General features: G+C 37.9%; 1 long non-coding RNA gene across 2 annotated transcripts in view; it reads left to right on the forward strand.

Annotated features, from left to right (window-relative positions):
• The window catches only part of LOC150066293 (uncharacterized), a 71,962-nt gene that overhangs the window by 3,001 nt on the left and 51,988 nt on the right, over positions 1-16,973 (forward strand). For both annotated transcript variants that reach the window (XR_016532908.1, XR_016532909.1), the window contains exons 2-3: positions 1,485-1,520; positions 2,817-2,896. This is a non-coding gene — a long non-coding RNA (uncharacterized LOC150066293). The remainder of the gene's footprint in view (positions 1-1,484; positions 1,521-2,816; positions 2,897-16,973) is intronic.

Raw genomic sequence — 16,973 nt, forward strand, 5'->3', positions numbered from 1 at the left:
CAATTCTAACTTTGGGGCCAGTCTTACCATATCAGTTGAAACCAACTCATAAAGTGTTAGATTTTAAAAGAAGCACTCACAAAATGAAAGCATTTTCCTGGAAATAAACCTTGAAAAAATATGGTGCAAGGGACAATGTTTCCATTTTTCTGGAGACTTTGGGTTTAGCCCCAAAAGTCTCCAAGTCAAACCCAAAGTCTCCAAGTCAAGGAAATCTCTGCCCCCTTCCCTTTGGCTCAGATAAACAGGAATGATTGCTTATTAAGAAAGGGACAGGATAAAACCTAAAGCAGGGCTTTTCTAAATTTCCTTCCTTATAATGGTTCCTGGAGAGTGGTCCCTGGGCCAGAGGCATTATTAGCATTACCTGGGAACTTACTAGGAATGCAAAATATTAATCCAGAGCCTTCCCAGGAAACTAGCGATGGAGTCAGATGATCTGTGGTTGAACATTCATTTAACAATCAGTTCTGATTCTCTTGGAGTCCCAGGTGGACCCTATGCACCTGGCACCTGTGCACTCTCTATGCTAACATAGCACTGTTCCTTTGTGTTTTTGTTTTATTTCTCCTCATGTAGTGCAGCTTGGCTTCCCTAGATCTGCATTACCAGGCTTTATCCCACTGCCAAACATAGCACATGCCAAGCAGCACATTCCATTCACCTATTTCTCTCTTCAGCAGGTAGAAAAGAGGGATTTAAATACATCAGTGTTTTGTTTTGGTTTTGTGCAGGGCTTGATCTCAGGGCCTAGGCATTGTTCCCAAGCTTTTTTTTTTTTTTTTTTTTTTTTGCACAAGACTGGTTAGTGTTCTTCTTCTTGAGCCACAGCTCCACTTCCAGCATATTTTGGTAGTTAATTGGAGATAGAAGTCTCACAGACTTTCCTGCCTGGGCTAGCTTGGAAGTGCGATCCTCAGATCTCAGCTGCCAGAGTTGCTAGGTGCAGACGAGAGCCACAGACACCTTACTGTACTACCTGTTTTTTTCCCCTGCCCATGAATACTTATAATTTGACATATGCTTTTCTTTAAATGAAATCTCTATTTGAAGAGCACCTCTTCTTTTTTTTTAATAAAAATAAGTAGCTGGGTCATTGTGTTATGCTGTTGCCAGCTGTGGAAAAAGTCCAGGAAAAAAAGCTTTATTTAATCCTTTGTCCTTAAACTACATAAAATTTAAGAGTATCATGAATTGGTTGTTAAATAAATTAGGGCAACATAATAAGGAAGTTGTAGTACTAATAAATCAACCGAAGTGAAAAGTAAAAGAATAGTAAGATGATTCAATTTCAATTAGTAAATAATTTTGCTTTTTGTGTATGTGTGTATGTATCCATTCTAGGTCTTGAACTCAGGATATGGGCCCTGTCCCTGACTATTTGCTGAAGGCTAGCACTCTACTCCTTGAACCACAGCTCTGCTTCTTGCTTTTTAGTAGCTAACTGGGGAGAATAATACCATGCATTTTCTTGTCCCTCCCAGGTCTTCTGTCAGTCTCCTGAGTATCTAGGATTACAGGTATGAGCACAGCACCAGGCATAATTTTATAATTTAATAATCACAATAAGTGATCTTGCTATGTCTGAACTCTCGGTGTTTGGATTGAAATTTAGTACAGAGTTGTTACTACTACAACGCCCTGCTTGTCCAAGTTCGTGTGAGATATTGACTACAATTTATTCCCCTTTCTGTTTTTAGAAGTAAAGTAAAACACAAAAGCACAGTCAGACTACAGTTTGGTGCCTAGACTCATTAAAAGGTTGAGCTCCATTGTAGTATCTGGAATATTGTATATACATTTATTTGTTTATTTAAAAAAGGGAAGGGAAGGGAAAAATAAGATGAGTAAGAGGGGGTGGGAGAGGGAAAGTGGGAGAAAAACATGGGAAGGGGTAACAATGTTCAAGAAGTAATATACCAACTACCAGATGAATGTAACTGTAACCTCTCTGTACATAACCCCCACAGTAAAAAAAAAAAAGTTTGCACTCCATCCAGATACTATTTCTGAGGTGTTTATCTGATACAAGTTTAGTGAGTGAAATTGGAGATAATCCAACCTTTTTTTCTTTGTGGTGGTTAATGAGGTAATGCTGTTTTAAAGATATGGCTGGCTTTGTACTTGTTAGGCAGGGCTCTACCACTTGAGCCATACCTCCTACTCTGCTTTTTGGTGGTAATTCTGGAAATGGAATCTAGCAAAGTTTCCTGCCCAGGCTGGTTTTTGAATAGCAGTACTCCAGCTCTCAGCCTTCTGATGAGTTAGGATTACAGACTTTAGCCACCAGAATCCAGCAGTCCACCTTTTAATTTATAAAATTAAATTTCGAAACCCTTGTTCAGATTTTATTTTCACCAGGCAAAACAAACATGTTATATGGGATCCTATGACCTTATGGTTTGTTTGTTGTTGCTTTAGTTTGCTGAATGAGACAATAAATTTAAGGGACTTAATGGTACCTAATTCAGCAAAAGGAAGTTCTGTAACATTTATTGCTGCTTAAAAACATTAGTTTCTGCCAGCTGCTAAGTTTCAAAGATTGGTAATATAATGAGACAAAAATGTGTGAGAAAAGAATGCTATTCATGGGCTTTTAAAAATAATAACACAACTTGTTCCACTAGAGGGGGCTAAAAACTTCCACATGACCAAGACTGATTTGCTACTTTTTCTGTATTACTTTCCAGCTTGTTTAGTTGCCAGCACTCAAAATATTTACCTAATATGACAGCCTCTCTGAATAGCTGTGTTGGTTAGTTTTGGTATCATTAATATTGGTTAATAACCTATTACCCATTTTCCCTTATTACCAGATATGGTCATATACACCCGTAATCTTACTTAGGAGGAGAAAATCTTCGCATTTGAAGACCAGCCTGGGCCAAAAGCTAGTGTGAGTCTCTCATCTCAATTAGTAACTCTGTCGTGGTGGCACACACCTGTCTGTGCTGGCTGTGCTGGAAGATTGTCTGGGCAAAAATGCAGCAACTACTTGAAAAATATGTACCTCAAAAGGAGGCATGGCTCAAGTAGTAGAATGCCTGCCTAAGTGTTGAGTTCAAACCTTAGTACTACAGAAAAACAACAAAAACATGTTTATGAGAGTCAGAAAATCTTGTAGAAAAAAATACTGAGTGCAGGTGAGGAACAGAAGAGCCTGAATGTAACATAGATGCTTTCCTCAGCATGAGCAGCACACTCATGTCACATAAGCTTGCACCACTGGCTAACAGCTGTAATCCCAGCTAGTCAAGAGGTTAGATTCTAAAGATCCTGTTTGGAATCCAACCCAGGCAGGAAAAATCCATGAGCCTCTTATCTCCAATTAATCACACACACAAAAGAAGTGAAGTGGTGGCTCAAAGTAGGAGAGCACTAGTCCTGTTTGAAAAAGCTAAGGGATGCACCAGACCTTGTGTTCAATACCCAGTACCTGTGCAACACACACACACACACACACACACACACACACACACACACACACACACACACACACACACGCGCGCGCGACACAAAAGCTTACGTCCTACAGGATAGGCAAGCAGATGTTTCCACCCTAGAACTCAGACAAAGATTCTGAGAGAGGGAGAACAATGAAATCCACCATCTGCCACTGGTAGAATGGCAAGAAGGTCTATGGCCTGGAATCCTGCATCATCTTGCAGGAAGCCAAAGCAGAGTGTTGAACTCCAGGGGGCTGAGGGAGGGGAAGGGAGGGGACCTGGCTGCTCCAAGCAATAGCACTACAGGGCACAAGTAGGCTATGACAAATCAGGGGGTGCCAGAAAAGTGTTCTTCTTTCCCACAGAGGTGCTAGGGAGCTTTTACCACTGGGGATGGAGTAGGAACTCCCACTCCAAAGACAAAGCATGAGATTTCGCTCTACAGGACAGTTTGGAGGGACTGTAGGGAGGTGAGGAAACACCAGGATGGAGAGAGACTTTCAGCACTCATGGCTCAGTCCTTTGCCCCAAGTACAAGCAGACATCCAGGAGACTTTGAAGCCCACAGTGATTCATGTGCGTGTGTATGAGAGAATGTGAGTGTGTGCTCATTATATCACCTAAACAAGGTGTCAAAACACCCTTAGGCTTACAAACCAGAGCTGGGCACCCATGGCCCACAACTCACCCCTGTCATTCTTGCTGGTCAGGAGGCTGAGATCTGAGGATCATGGTTCAAAGCTAATCCAGGCAGGAAAGTTTGAGGGACTCTTATCTCCCACAATCCAACAAAGAAAAGAAAGAAAGAAAGTAGAGATGTGGCTCAGAGATGTGGCTAAGAGTACTAGCCTTGAGCAAATTAAAGCTAAAGGACAGTACCTAGGTCCTGAGTTTAATTTCCAGTATTGGCATGAAAAAAAAAAAGATTACAAGCTGCTTCATAATGTTTTGCATTTTCTAGTTTAAGTATTTGCAAATAGCTTTGCAAAGTAGTTGCACTAATTCATACCTTTTCAAAAATAAATGAATATATTTTATACAGATACATGTTTGTTACATAGTATTAACACGTATATTGTGTGTACAGCATGTACATTCATAGGATCTATGTGATATATAATTTTATTTATAACATGTAGGTATAATAAATACATCATGTGTGTATCTTCTTATCATCATTTGGTGTTGGTACATGTGTGTGTATGTGTGCGTGTGTTTGTGTATATGTGTGTGTGTGTGTAAAGCCTGAGCACTGTTTCTGAGCTGCTTTGCTCAAGGCTAATCTACCACTTAAGCTCACAAGTCTGCTTCTGGGTGTTGTAGTGCTTAATTAGAGACAATAGTCTCATGGGCTTTCCTGATCTGGCTGGGCCACGAACCATGATCCTCAGATCTCAGCTTCCTGAGTAGCTAGGATTACAGGAATGAGTCACTGATGCTTGGTTCCCAATGTAGTTTTAATATGCATTTCTCTGAGAACTGATGAAAATGAGGACTTTTGATATGTTATGGGTCATTTGAATATACATTTTCTTTTATGAACCTTTCATTCAAGTCAATTGTCTAGCTTTTTATAGAGCTTTTAATTATATTCAGATATGATCCTTTTGTTGACTTGGCATTTGATTCAATTTGATTTTTTTCCTTACCTACTGTGACACTTTTTGCTTTTTTGTACAATTTTTTTCATATATTTTATTGCAATTAATAGAAGGGTTACAATAATTGTAAAAACTACCAAAATTATGTATCCAGACTCATCAGCCTTTTCCTTTATGCTAAGTTCCATTTATAAAATTTCTGTTTACTCTCTATAACCAGAGGTGAGAAAGATGTTATTCCACTGTGTTATATATAACCACTTATACTTACCTTTCCCTTTTAGATTTGAAATTCACTTACAGTGGGTTTTTAAGTTATCATATGGGATATGGGCCTACTTAACTTTTTCCTGTAGGAATATGTAATTGTCAGCCAGATGTTGGTGTTTACTAGCTACACAAGAGGTTCAAATTCAGAATATTACAACTTGAAAGCCAACCTTGAGCAAAAAAGCCTAAGAGACTTCAAGAGAATCTCCAAAGAGACTTAAGTTAACCAGAAAAAGCAGGGCTAGGACATGGCTCAGTGGTAGAGCACCAACCTAGCAAGTGGGAGTTTCTAAGTTCAAACTCCCAACACTGGAAATAAAGATATAGTAACTTTTATCAAAGATGATTTGATTGTCATTGCTACAACAAATCAAAGAACTCAATAATCCATTTTTGCATGAGGTTGCTCCTAACTCATTCTTCTACTCTGCTGCTACATTTGGATGTCACACTCTTTTAGGGTATGTTTAGAATGAATCCTTTTGCTTCTTTTGGTTTTGGGAGACAGAGTCTTGTTATGTAACTTAGGCTAGCCTCAAATTTCCAATCCTCCTGCCTCTCCTGAGTGCTGGGATTACAACTGTAGACTACAAAATATAGCAATATAGCTTTATAATTTGCGCTGTATGTTATTACATTATTCTTTTTTTCTATAATTACCTTGGAAATTAGTTCCTGATTAAACTTTCATTTGTATTTTGCTGATTCCCTCAAAATGCTGGTTTCTGTGTTAGTATTTTATTAAATATATACAATAGCATGGAGAAATAATGGAAGTGTTTTACTATATAAAATATTGTAACATTTCCTCTTTTGTTTCATGCCATTGGTTATTTTTTACTTCCCTTGGTTCAGTGCATGGATCAATATCTTGTACTTAAGTGACTAACAGAAAATTCTAGCCTAATTCAGGTGATACCTGTCATCCTAGCTACTTAGGAGGCTGAGAGCTGAGGATCAAGATTTGAAGCCAGCCTGGGGAAAAACGTCCATGAGACTTATCTCAAATTAAACAGCAAAAATTACCAGGAAGTGGAGCTGTAGCTAAACTGGTAGAGCGCTAGCCTGAGCAAAAAAAAAAATACATATATATCTATATATGTCTACATATATAGATATATATATATATACATACCTAGCATGGCCTAGTGGTAGAGTGTTTGATTCACATGCCCTGGGTTCAATTCCTCAGTACCACATACACAGAAAGAGCTGGAAATGGTGCCGTGGTGTGGTTGAAAAAGCCCAAGGACAGTGCCCAGGCCCTGAGTTCAAGCCTCAGGACTGGCATACATTCATGCACACACGAACACACACAGAATAAAATTCTGGCACACCTCCACTGGGAGAGTGTGGGAAGAATGTTCTTTGAGATGGGGTTGTGTCTGCCCTGATCCCATACCTCACAGCAGGAGCTCAAGTTGGAAAATGACTAATGTTGGAAAATGATTGGGAAAGAGCAAGGTGGTATATTATTTATAATTGTAGAGATACATTTCAAAAGACAAAGCTGAGTTCAAGGTGGTTAATCTGAGAAAGAGGCATTAAAGTTAAATAGGGATAATGACCCTTATGAAGATAAAATGCAAGCTTATTGCCTTTGTTTTACTTTTGGAAAAACACTGATATTCCATCAAAAGTTTGTTTTGTGACCTGGGATCTGTCCGGAGTCCTGTATTTATTGATTTCTGGCCCAATAAGAATACAAATTAAGAATAAGCTTTGACCATTATTTTTTATTGTAGAATGTCAAAATAATTTTGTCTGTGGAATCTAATGCTAACTAAAAAAGATGAATTTATGTTTTCCACATCTTTGCTTCCCCTTTCATTACTGGGTTGTTGTTTTTTGTAATTCATTTTATTTGAAATTAATTGTATTTGTCAGAATCAAACCAAATAAGATCAGAAATGTTTTAAAAAATGCTCTTCTTTGCCATGTGAGGCTTGAAATACATATCAGAACCTTGTAGTAAACAAAAGTTCATCTCACAAAACAGATCTTAAGTAACTCAACTTTGTCTTGAGTCCAGAAGGTGCTATGGTGACAATTTTACTAATTTAAAACAATGCATATAGTCAGTTCCTAAGCGTAGTATATCATCTGATCAACAGCATTGTGTGTGTGTGCATGTGTGCACATGTACATATGTGTGTGTAGTGTGTATATGCTCTTGTGTGGGGGCCAATGTTGGGGCTTGAATTCAGGACTTCACATTCGTGCATGGCTTTTTCACTCCAGGTTGGAATTCTACTACTTGAGCCACACCTTTAATTCTGGGAGCAGGAGGGTTGGTTTGTTTGGTTTCAGTGTTTACTTGAAGATGAGTCTCACAGATCAACTTGGGGCTGAGATCCTCAGACCTTAGCCTCCTGAGTACAGCACCCAGAAGTCAACATTATTTAATGTTCGACATGTTCAACATTCCTTCTAAACTAGCATATTTTTTTTGCCAGTCCTGGGACTTGAACTCAGGGCTGTGCACTGTCCTTGAGCACTTTTGCTCAAGGCTCCTAGCATTCCACCACTAGAGCCATAGCACCACTTCCAGCTTTTTCTGTGTATGTGGAACCCAGGACCTTGTGTATGCTAGGCAAGAACTCTACCACTGGGCTACACTCCCAGCCCTAGCCTTCTTTTGTGTTTGAAACTTTAATGTTTTGTGAATGTCTTCAGGGTTACTTAACACGTTACCTTAAGTAATTCGACTTGGCGTTTGAGTTTCTAATTTTTTCATGAAATGTGAATACTGGTGAGGGGCTCAGGCATTCTACTTTCCCAATTCTCTGAGAATAGATTTTGCCCCAGTGAGGCAGATGCAGCCAAAAGTATGTTTATTTGCTTTTTTGGAAATGGCAGTAGACAGGACGAATATGATCATAGAATTGCAGACATGTAGGGCAATGTTATAATAAATCCTCTTATTTGGAATAATTAATATACACTCACATAATTATCTTTACAAATTAAAAAACCATTTGTTTGTAGTTCCTTCCTTTTGACCCCTGGTAGTTGGTAGACACCAGAGGAAATGACATTTGTATTAGTTACTTGCTTGTCACCATGACAGAATGGTGGACATAAACTAAAAGGAGGAAGGACCCAGCTTCAGATGGTTCTGTTCATGATTATTGGTCCCTTGTGCTTGTACGGAGCATCATGGTGGTGGGAGGTAAGGGGAGGAGATCATGGAGCAAGCACGACCTTCATGTCCAGTGACCCACTCCTTACAAGGTAGGCTGCACTTCTTAAAATTTCTGGAAACTTCCAAAGTAACACCAAAACATGAGCCTGTGGGGGGACATTGCATCTTTAATCCATAATGCTATTCTTATAGTACAATTGTCCAAGCTGGCAATGAGTTCTAGAGGCATGATTTTGGTTTGAAGTAGGGAGAAACTTGCCGGAGCCAGCCGGCAGCGAACCGGGATTCCTGACCTTGGGGGTGAAGACTGGGAAAAGAAGAAGACAAAGAAGATGGGGTCAAAACTCCAGCTTAAGGCGAGCTTAAGACTATAGCCTAAGGCTGTGAGCTCAAGACTGTAGCGTTGTTTATTTGAAGTTCCAACCTTAAATACCTTTCTTAAAACCAGGACACTGCCAGGGCTTACATGCGTACAAAACAGTGATCAAGTCTCAACTAGGTTAAATGAGAAGCGATTGACACAGCCCAAAATCATGATAACAGCTTACTTCCTTGTGTACTCAATTGTGCAGATCCAAGGTCACTGACCCCATACTTGGTCCCCAACAGAAACGGAATCAGTACTTGTGGCTCCTCAGATCTCAGCCTCCTGAGTAGCTAGATTAGAGCCTCCTGAGTAGCTAGGTGTGAGCCACTGATGCCCAGCTGATTGATCAGAATATTTGGATCCAACTACCTAAACCTTTGATTTCTCAGTCTGAAAAACAAATAATCTTCTCATTGAATATGTTAAATACTTTGCTTAATATAAGATATACAGTAGGCACATACACAATACACTGATTTCTTATTACATTCAATGTCATTGATGTAGGCAAGAAACTCTGGGAATGTGCATATTTCTATAAGAAGATATTAGTTGTCCATTAGTTGTTCACAATACATCTTTAATATAGGACACTTCAGAGTCTAAAGTGCTAACCATTATAACTTTGGAACCTCTGTTTCTTTATTTTTTTTTTGATATTTCAGTGATGAAGCTTGCATGGTAAATAATAAATAATTAATGAGTTTCTGTTGATCATATTACTTTAACCTTCCATAAACAATGTTTCCTTCTTATTAACATAAATATGCTAGAAATGAAAGATACCCCATCGAAGAAAATAATTGTTTTTTGATTAGCAGATGAGTGATTAAAAAATGCCTTGCTATTAACCAAGTTGACTACACCACAGATTTACTGGGTTTATTTATTTTTAATTTGAAGAATGACCTTGAGCTTTAATTATTTATGACAGTTTTAGAGTTTGATCAACAAATTTATTACCATGTTTGGAAATGATAATTAAATCTCTGCTTTGGGAGATCTCAGTATTATTTATGTGTAAGAATGAAGTCAAATTCACAAAAATTAAGAGCATTAATGACATAGTCCAAATAGCTGCTTTTCTGTTTGAACAACTATGTGAATGAAGCATTTGCATCCAGAGTGGTTGATTTAAAATCAGTCCCCTTGAGGTTGATACCATTTTTCTTTTCCAGTCATGCAAGAGGTAGTATTTTATGTCACACATGAAAATTTAGAAGAATAGTAAAATATACCCAATAGCACCCATCATGTTGTAATTTTCCTGGACTCCAGGATTGAAGGAACTTCTTAGTCCCACTTGGACTAATTACTGTTGCCAAAAGGAAACCTTCAAATGCTTCCAGCCTTTCTTAACATTGTTCTTCTAAGTTTCAGACTGGCTTACTCACAAGGACAATCATAAAGCAGCACAATATTGGCTTACTATATCAAAACAGTATGAACTTTACCGAATGTCCATTTATAACATGTTCTTAAAAAATCAGTTTCTTTGTTGAGTGAGACAAGTTAAGACCAAAGGAACCAAAGGCGCATGGTATCCTTAATATGTGGATATTATATCCAAACAGTACAAGAGAGAGGACTCAATATTTGCATACCCAATGCTATGGACATGGTACTGGAAATATAAACACAACTACAAAGACATAAAAATTTATGACTCTGTAGACATAATGTTTTATTACCTAGATTAATATGTATCTATGACATGCAAACCCTCAGCCTAATTTTAATTATGTTCTAAAATCTAAGTGTCAGTGATTGTATATAGAGAGTCCCTTCTTGAATACTTGTTTGATAAATACGTCATTTGAAATATGATGTAAAATCAATGTTAATAAGTTCTTTAATAAAAAAGTAATAAATCAGTTTCTTTCAATATGTGTGAAGTAATGCACCTTCTATCTGGCGAATATAACTGTAACCCTTCTATTAATTACAGTAAAAAAGAAAAAAAATCAGTTTCTTGTAAATCTTTGAGGGTCATTGATATACACTTATTCAATGAAATACATGAGAGATTAACTGTAGAAAATAAAAACATTCATATAATAATTTAGTTTTGTGGTGCTAAGGACCAAACGCATATTCTAGGTAAGGGCTAGGACCAAACACATATTCTAGGTAAGTGCTAGGTAAGGGCTCTACCATTAAGCTACATCCCCAGCTTTTTCAGATGACAGATTTTTGAGAAAATTGATACACTAAAGATACATTGATATATATGTGTGTATATGTATAGATAAAGATGCATTTGTTTTTTTGTCCTTTTTGTTTGTGCTGATTGTGGGGCTTGAACTCAGAGCCATGGATCTGTCTTTTAGCTGTTTTTCCCCAAGGATAGCATTGTACCACTAAGTCATGCCTCTACTTAATTGTAGATTAATTGTAGATAAGAGTCTCATGGACTTTACTACCCTAGCTGGCTTCAAACCTTGATCCTCAGATCTTAGCCTCCAGAGTAGCTAGGATTACTACAGTGAGCTATTGGTATTAGACAACATTTCCAAAGGTGCTCAGACATTAAAGAAAATAACAATATAGTTAGATACCATAAAAAGGGGAGGGGTGAGTCGGAGATGGGTTCCCGTAGAGAGATAATCCCATGAGAAAGTTTAACTGCTTTGAAAATGTGAAAGGTTTAGAGAGGTTCATTCAAATTATATTGTAAGTGGAAAGCTATGAACTAGAAAAGCAGACTGTTCAAAATATGGTCCATTTATGTCTTCAGGGAGGTCAGCTTCCTGATGGAGTGTATCTGTTGTTCAATGACACCAATACTGTCCTGATGACTAGAAGCCATATCAGCTCCTTAAGAAACATGATTCACAAAATTATTCATATATTCTAGGTTTCAGTATCCACAGCTGTGCCCACCTCTACTACTCTTTCAAGGTAATTCATCTCAAACTAGCTGATCAAAATGGATGTGGTAGATGCAACATAGCAATTTCTCAATATACTTTTCAAAACACTTGCACTCTAAATAAGGAAAACTGAATCTTGCAGAGGATGAGAGGTGAAGTGACTTCTAAATCATCACTTTGTTTCTCTTTTTGAAAGCAAATCTATGCTAATGGAAGGAATAGTTTTCCAGCATGAATTAAATTACTGTCGTTTATATTTCCTGAAGGGAACCGTAGGTTCCTGGCAAAATGATGTTAATATTTGCATTTTCATAGTATGCTGTTTTAGACTGTTCCCTTCAGATTTAGAGAAGGACAAATATATTGTATTACGGTTTTCTCAAGAGAAATAATAGTATTCCGTTATTTTTCACCAGGCATATTTATGGGCATTCCAATAAAATCTGTAATGTTGGTAAATCTAACAGCTAAGTAATGAAAATCTTCATTTTCCATAACGTAAGGTACATATATCTTTTTCATCTATTTCACTAATAAACAACGTTTTAATTTTCCCAGAAAGGATATCAACAGTCTCAGAGTTATGCCTATTAAATATAGGAAGAATTTAAAAAGTGCCAATAGGTTGAGCTTGGATGACACAACATACGTAGAAAGTTTAGACTATTATCAATACAGAGATAAAAGAAAGGGCTTTTCTGTTTTGATTTGTCTTGTTTTGTTTACCATGAGTTTACAGCACGAACACCACAGAAGTAATTTTTTGAATGTCTAAATGGTTTTCCTGCATGAAATAAAGCATATGCTGAAATGGAGTTTCTTTTTTCTTTTCTTTTTTCTTTCTTCCTTTTTCTTTTTTTTAATTTTTGCTGCTCAGATTTGGGCTTAAATTCAGGGCTTGAGCACTATCCCTTATTTTTTTCCACTCAAGGCTGGTGTTGTACCACTTAAGCCACCGCTCTACTAGCATTTATTAAGTAGAGATAAGAGGCTCGCAGACTTCCCTGCCCCAGCTGGCATAGAACCATGATGCTCAGATCTCAGCTTACTGAGTAACTAGGATTACACTGGTGTCCCAGCAAGGAAGAGTTTCTTCATGTAGCAGATATTCCAGTTTAATTAAGCAGGTACTCAGCACTTAAAATAATTTGTGTAAATTTGTGGAAACACTCTTGTGATAGAAATCTAATAGGTATGCAAAGACAATATTAAGAACAAATGTGTTTCATGCCCTTAAAGCCATCCTACATTCCCTACAATTTATTATTGCAGCAGTAACCATTCATTAGGGATAATGAAAGAAAATAGTTTAGATCTATTAATTGATGGTCAGTCAATGCGTTTTAATTCTTAAAACTTAATTTGCTCTCAAATTTACATAATGATTTATTGTGTAGTCTAATGTCACTAGTAAAAAGTGGAGATTGGAGAGGTTATCTCACTTAGAAAGGTAGAATTCTACCTTTGAGTTATCATTATTTACTATATGAATTATGTGAAAAGGGTTTATATTAAGTAAATTAGTGTAAAGTTTGGTAAGATTATATTTCATATTCTGTCTTATGTTTATTCCTTCGCAGAATTTAGGGCTGTGTGTGTGTGTGTGTGTGTGTGTGTGTGTGTTGATGTTGTTGTTGTTGTTATTGTTTCTGCAGGTGCAAGGTCTTGCACTGGAGACCTCCCATTCTCACTTGGTTTTTTGAACCCAAGGTTGTTGCTCTACCACTTGAGCTACACCTCCACTTCCAGAATTTCTTTTTCCTTCATTTTTTTTTTTTTTTGCCATTCCTGGGGCTTGAACCCAGTGCCTGAGCACTGTCCCTGGGCTTTCTCAAGGCTAGTACTCTATCACTTGAGACACAGCACCATTTCCAGCTCTTTTTTTTTTTTTTTTAGTATATGTGGTACTGAGGAATTGAACCCGGGTCTTCATGCATGCTAGGCAAGCACTCTACCACTAGGCCAAACTCCCAGCCCCACTTCCAGGATTTCTTAGTTTTAAACCATTCCTTTTATATAAATATTGCTTTTGAAATTGAAAGTTGAATCTCTCCACACGTGTTTATTAAGTGCTAACCACCAGGAAAATTAACTATTTAATAAAGTTAGAATAAATACTTCCTCATGGTCTACTCTTTTCAATACTGTTTAAGTTTTTTTTTTTAATCCTTCAATGCCCAAGGATGTAGTCTAAGGGGGCAAAATTCTCCATTGATAATTTTTAATGTTGTGTGTAACAGCCTACAAAGAATAAATACATTATGTTATTCAGTAGAAGTTTCCTGATAATGCAAATGTTCTGTCATACTGCCTGTCATAGAAGACCTAAACATGTATTAATTGCTGCACCATTCACTGTAACCAGGTTACATAAATAGCTCAGATGCCCTACAATGGGTATGGGGATCCAAAATGTGCACACACACTATAATTTTACTCATCTGTCATTAAGACTAATATGTCATTTGAAGGGAAATGGATGCATATGGAAAAAAAATTATATGAGGTGAAGACAAAGGGTGTATTGTTTTCTTTTGTGGAAGTTATATCTAAATTCTAAATCCAAAATAAGAAAACATACATATGGCCATATGCATATATACAGAAAGAGACCAAAGTGTGCATATGCAGCGGAGGATTCCAATGCTGTACCTCCTTTGAACAGCCAACTTGAGTTTAAGGAAATGAGTACCAGGAAGCTATACTGGTATTGTACGAAGGGTGGGGAGGGGCCAGAGGATGGGGCAGATGGATGAAGAGAAATGTGGATGAACACAGCCATACTATCCAAGGCACATTTGTGAAACTGATAACTGAGGGGCTGAGTGCAGTCGGGAGGGGTGGGGAGAAAGGGGACGAGTGACACTGATCAAGACACATTGTCTTCGTGAATTCGTAGGTTGATTTGGAACCCCTTTGGAAAACTACTTAAAGGTAATTTAAAAAATTTAAACCATGGGATGGGAGTTTGGCCTAGTGGTAGAGTGCTTGCCTAGCGTGCATGAAGACCAGGGTTCGATTCCTTGGTACCACATACATAGAAAAAGCTGGAAGTGATGATGTGGATCAAGTGGTAGAGCTTTAACCTTGAGAAAGTCCAAGGACAATGCTCAGGCCCTATTCTGTTTTCTGCCTGTCATAGAAGACATAAAGACATATTCATTGCTTTGCCATTCACTGTAACCAAGTTACATAAATAGTCCAGATGGGACTAGCAAAAAATTATTTTAACCAGAAAAATAAACCAAAATGATTTGTCTATTAAGCAGTGAAGTGGAGATAATGTGACTGATGAACTGAGACTTATATTTTATATTTAAATTTAAACTTAAATATTCCCACATGCATTCTCTCTTTAATGAAGTAAACTAGGTAGATTGTCCTGACTGCTGATTCAATCTTGATCTTTACAGATAGATGGCAAAGCAGAAAATAGGAGACTGCCCCATATTAAGAGATGATTGGGAAGGGGTGGGGTAGGGGAGAAATGGGACAAAAACATGAGCAAGGGGTATCAATGTGCCAGAAGTAATGCACCCACTGCCCGAGGAATGTAACTGTAACACCTCTATACATTACCATGACAATAAAATAAAAGAATAACAAAAAAATGAGAAAACAAAACCAAAATATACCAACCAGAGTTCTTGCCAAAGACTGAAAGTTCATTTCTGTGTTAGAGGTTGCCTGCTCAAAGGGGCTGTGGGTTGCAGGGCAGGCAGTCTGGCTAGCACTCAGCATGCTGTCTGATGCAATTTGCATAATTGGAGATGTGCGGATCTCAGAATACTAAGGAGCATTGTTATGCTTCTGACTGTGCATGCAAGCTGATTTGTAAGTTCCACTTAACTAGGTTGTTTTGGAGCTGGTGAAGCCTAAGGATGAAGAATGTGGGATTTGCAAGTTAGAAAGACCTGGGCTGGAATCTGCTCACTTGCTCATCTTTATCTGATTTACGTGTAATAAGGACAAAGGAACCACTGGAAGAGCAAATGCTGGTGCTGCTGTGCTGCTCTTCTTCCTCCTCCTCTTCCTCTCCCTCTTTTTCTTCCTTCTCTTCTCCTCTTCCTCCTCTTCATTTCCTTCCTCTTCCTCTTCTTTCTCTCTTCCTCCTTTTCTTCCTCCTCCTCTCCCTCTTTTTTCTCTTCCTCTTTTTCTTCCTCCTCCTCTTCTTCTTCCTCTCCCTCCTTTTCTTTCTCCTCTTCTTCCTCTCCTTCCTCCTCCTCTTCTTTCTCTTCCTCTTCCTCCTCCTTGTTTTTTTCTCTTCCTCTTCTTCCTCCTCTTTATACTCCTCTTCTTCTTCCTCCTGCTCCTCTTCTTCCTCCTCCTTCTCCTTTTTTTCTTCTGCCTAGGTACTGTCCCTTAGCTTTTTCCACCCACAGTTGGCTCTCTCCCATTTGAGTCACAGCTCCACTTCAAAATTTTTAAAATGATTTTTAAAATAATACTTTCCTTTCCTGAGCTAGCTTTGAATGAGGATCCTCAGATCTCAGCATCCTGAGTAGCTAGGATTACAGGCTTAAGCCACCAGGACCCCACTGGTGCTAATGGATTATTCTTAATTTTTTAAACTTCTTTTTGGTGCCCAGACTTTTTTTATTATAATGTATAGAGGGGTTACAGTTACATTCATAAGATAGTAAGTGCATTACTTCTCATGCATTGATACTACTTCTCATGTTTTTGTCCCCATTTCCCTTCCTTCACCCCCTCCTAATCATCTTGTTTACCCTTTTCCTTACTTCAAATAAACAAATAAATATATATACAATATGCCAGGGAACAAAGTCAGATACAGTAACAATATTAGATTAACCAAAGGGCAAAAAATGAGAAGAGAAATAGCATAGTACATTAAGAACAACAGTCCCACATTATAAAGCTCTTGTTTCCATATCCTGGAGCTCCTTTCATTTAGCCTCATCCTATATGGCCTTATGTATCTATGTTGTGAGCTATTGTAATCCTTTGATTGGAGAGTCCTAGATGTGTACTAATGATTACAAATGAGGGAAACCATTGAGCCTATGTTCCTTTGGGTCATTTTTTCCCAAGTCTTTCCATTTCCTTTCAAATGGGATGATGTCATTCTTTCTGACAGCAGCATAGAATTCCATTGTGTATAAATATCACATCTTGTTGATCCATTTATCTACTGAGGGGCATCTGGGTTGGTTCCATATCTTTGCTATGGTAAATAGTGCTGCAATGAATATTGTTGTGTTAGTGGTGCCCAGACATTTTAATAAAATAATATTCACTAAACATTTA

The sequence above is a fragment of the Megascapheus bottae genome, chromosome 2 (genome assembly GCF_031878675.1).
Source record: "Megascapheus bottae isolate mThoBot1 chromosome 2, mThoBot2.hap1, whole genome shotgun sequence".
NCBI lineage: Eukaryota > Metazoa > Chordata > Mammalia > Rodentia > Geomyidae > Megascapheus > Megascapheus bottae.